Source organism: Cyanistes caeruleus, chromosome 7, assembly GCF_971803275.1.
Source record: "Cyanistes caeruleus chromosome 7, bCyaCae1.hap1.1, whole genome shotgun sequence".
NCBI classification, from domain to species: Eukaryota; Metazoa; Chordata; class Aves; order Passeriformes; family Paridae; genus Cyanistes; species Cyanistes caeruleus.
The window spans coordinates 11,256,826-11,261,135 of record NC_141707.1 but is presented as its reverse complement, the minus strand read 5'-3'; positions in this window follow the sequence as shown (position 1 = coordinate 11,261,135).

Here is a 4,310-nt window from a genome sequence, read left to right as displayed (position 1 = left end):
CCATATCTCCTTCTGTGGCTTCTCATAGCAAACACAGGGGGTTGACTTCTGTTAGCTCTCTTTTCTTCCCAGACTCTCAAGGTTTGCTTTTAAATTAAATACAGAACGATGTTTTGAAGTTCATGACAGTGGGCAAGCCCTCTTTCTCCACAGGAGGGATGCAGCAATAAAACTGGTCCTGCCAGGTGCTGACCTGCCTGTCTGTATGGGCTGAGGGTTGTTCAGCTGCACTAAAGCCCAGGTGTCTGAGACTCAGTCAGGGCACCAACATCAGTGGTAGGACCACCAGTGTACTTACCACAAGCTATCTGGAATCAAAAAGAAACAACAGATTTAGGTAACTACTAAGCTAAGCCACGCATCAACCAGTGGCCCAAGAGCCAAAAGTGCTAATTTCTGAGTCAGCACATACTACTGGCATGCTCTCTTCTGGCATCTCCATCCACCAGCCTAGTTTAGCCCTCATGTTGCTTTCCAGAGGGAATGTCCCTCCCCACCACACTGGCACAGACACAGGCTCACTCACAGCAGCACGCCCATCCGCCCTCCCACATCCAGCAAAGCATTCCATAGGAGAATATGTTCTGTTCTGGGGTTTTCTGGGTAAGCAATGACCCACCATAAGTGTGTTTTCTCTTGGGACCTTTCCCCACGGATAAATCCATGTAAGGCATTAGTGCTGCACAGCAGCACAGGGCAATCTCACAGCTGCTTTTGGGCTGCATCAATGCTCCTTTACAGAGCTAACAAGATCCCTTGTGCTTGTAAGCAGGGGTTCAGAGGCTCTTGAAAAATGAAGCCTATAACCTATTAATCAAAGCAAATTTAACATAATAAATAAGAGCCTGTGGTCAAAAAACCCCAACTGCTTCTGTATTGCAGATCCAAAGCAAAGAAGGAATCCAGTCAGATTTGTATCACTGCTTCCTTGCTCCATAAATAGCTGCAACTGCCATTCTAAAAATAAACCAGATAAATATTTAAGGCCCACTTCTACTTAACTTACTGTTGTGCTTACATACTGGTTACTGTTGTGTAAATCAGGAGAAATATCAATGAGATCCATAAATTTACACCACATTGAAGTCAGAGGGAAGCGCTGTTTTCCCAGAGATCACGGACAAGTCCTCCCATGAGCTTCACCATCAGCTTTCCTTCCTCCTGACCCACAGATCCCTTTGACAACCATGGGAAAACAAGCATGGGGGGAAATGCCAAGAAAGCTGCTACAGTCCTTTTGCCTAATCCATAAAATGGATAAATAATTTTTTTAAAGGGTGCCTCTGTCCTATTTAATTTTTAAGCTTAGCCTGAACAAAGACTGCAGAAGATACCTGCTCCCTAGAGGAGTTTAGGAGAAAGTACTCTGCTGGAATTTTCTATCCAGCTTGGTATCTATACTTGTCAAATAAAACAACGATTACCATAAAACTACTGTAAAAATAAGCAGCTCTACTTTTCTTTTGTAGATAATTTGTCTGCCCCCAAAATAACTCAGTATTTTGCCCATGAAATACTTCAGACTAATGCACTTCTGAAAAAAAAAACCAGTTGGAGATGAACAAAATAGTCTCAAATAGCTCTTCTGTCTAATTTTAACTCAAAGACACCATTTTACATCAAATAAAAAGACAACATAATGTACCTGATAATGAATGGCATTATTTGTGAGGGCACTTACAGACCACAAGTTATTTGTATTACTGGAATAAACATTCAACAGAATTCACCAAAACATGTGAAACTATTTAAAGGAAAATACAGTAGTTCTCCATCCTGAATAAACCAAGGGGAAAAAAGCAACCCAACACAACCAAAACCAAGCAAACTGTGCTTGAGCACGCATAGGTATTGTGTTGTTCTGATTACATGGGAAGACTAAAGACACAAAGGCTGCCAGTTTTTCTATTTTTCCTTGCTTTTCCAGGAAACCAGATATTAAGTACCTGGCTTATAAACCTCCAGCAGTTGATCCCACTTCCTTTGACGTTCACCTCCTACAAATGACACAATCCAACACCCACATAGCAGCTCTAGGAAATCAAGAATGCTGTTGCTTCAACAAACCCCCATGCACTTGGGGCCAGCCAGAGAAAGATGAGACACTCTGGAACTCTGCAAACAAATTATACCCATTGCTGATGTAAGGAGCGGGAAGAGAGGGCAAAGGGGAAAAAAAAATAAATTATATAAACCAGAGGAAGCATCCTAGGTCATCCAGAGCTAGGATGAAAACCTCGTCCATGTGCTGAGGTTTTAACAGCACACCTGGAAATTGAAAGCCTCTATTAGCTCAAGCGAGAAAGTAAAGAGCAGGCTGCAAGTGGGCAATGAGCATCACTTTGTGGGGTAGAAATGGGACTTGAGTGCCATCTCCCCAGGCTGGCCTTGCAGGTGCTGCAGGGGAGAGGGGCTGCCTTGCATTGGAGCCCAAGGCAAGCAAGGCTTTGGGGGGCACTGAGAAGCTCCCTCCCAACCAGTGCCTTACACAGCTATTGCCCATTCCTGTGGCACAGCCCAAATAAATCATCAGCAGGGAGCACCTGGTGCCTTTGTGGAAAAACATGGATTCAGCAGCACTGAGAAGATTTGGTGTCACATCAAACACTGCAGAAAGCTTTTGCACAGCTAGATGAGGGCATTGTGGATGATTCTGAGTGTTTTAGGTATCAGAGTGTACAGGGTGGCAGGACTCCAAAAGCCTGGGAGGAAAATACATGCTGTGGACACTGCTCCCCTTCCTCCTTCCCCGTTACTAAAGTGGCAATTTGTCACATATGGAGCTCGAGAGCTCTGCATGCTGCATCCCAGGAATGTCACCCATCACTGGTACCAACAGCATTGCTGCCTGCCACAGCCAAGCCTTCCCTTGAGTGCTCCCAGCCAAAAGTCTTCTCAATTTTTCACAGCTTAAAAGACCTGGGAAGGGCAGAGGTGACCTGCACTTATAAGTGACCTCCCCCTTCTCCCCCTATTTTGAATTATATTTGTGAGCAAACAGGTAAAAATACTGCCTTTAAGCTCAGAGCTTTGGCCTAAGTACCACCACCATTTAGGAAATTAGACAAACAAACAGGAAACAAGGAAAATTCTGCATAATTACTCAGAGCCACCCTGAAAGGAGGGCTGTTACCAAAACCACTGAGTCTCTTTTTATTGAGGATTTCTTACTGCAGTAGAATGCTGCCTAATAGCTGCTATATCCTGCTTGAGCGAGTATATTCTCCTCGGAAATCAAGCAAAGGTTTCTAATAGTTCTTGACAGAGTGTGGTCCCCTAAAGCTACATTTTCTGTCTGATTCATGCTGACTAACTGTAACCCTACGACAGTTATTGAAAGTTAATTAGCAGTGAAGTGCTAAGAGCTCTAAAAATGAAAATACAAGCGAGAACAGAATGCAGAGTGTCTCCCTTCCCAGAAAAAATACTGTCAAGAAGGTTAACATAACCGAAAAAATATTGCAAGTTGAAAATGTGAGAGGGATTCCTCTAATAACTTGGCTGTGATGGTCCCTTGTTGTGTAGACACACAGCTGAGAGGTAACATATTCCTAAGAGTTTATCAGGGACCCAGTATTTATTTCTTTATTAAATTTGCTAGAGGAAGTGCCTGGAAAGCTACACAGAGACAACACCCAAGTTACATAAAGACAAAGATATAAATCAATTGCTGCTTCCTTTGGGGACTCAAGTTTGTCAGATGTTGCACACGCCATCAAATCCCAACTATTTTTGCCCTTATCCTTCACTTCCTCAGTATTTGCAAGGAAAAATCCACAGTTAGATGCGAGCCCAGCCAGCTCCAAGCAGGCGTAGGAGGTGAGGCGAGGAGAGCCACAGCCCTGCACCACCCACTCCCTGCAGATGTAAGCGCCGAGACAAGGTGCGAGGCAGTGGGCAGCACCCTTCAGGTGTTAAAAAAGCCCATCCTGGCACCTCCAGAAGTTGGATAGAGCCCTAAACAATCAAAAGTAAAACTAGAAGCAACCTTCACGCAGAGAAGGAGCATTGTTTCAAGAACAAGGTAGGGAACGCATTGAAGCAAAGCAAGTAGGTTGGAAAAGCCAAATGTAGGGCTCAGTATAAAAATAGACAACAGTGATGCCAGAATGCCTTGGCAAAATTGTGTTTATTGATTTTCATGGAACAGGGAAAAAAGCTCCAGCCCTTTCCACCCCTGACTGCTGGCTGTGACTCACTAGTGATCTAAAATGACTGCAATGAGCAAGCAGGGACTGAGCTCAATTGGACCTCGCTAATGTCTTCACAGGCTTGACAGGGGAACGGTGTCCTTCCTGCCCAGGAAGTAC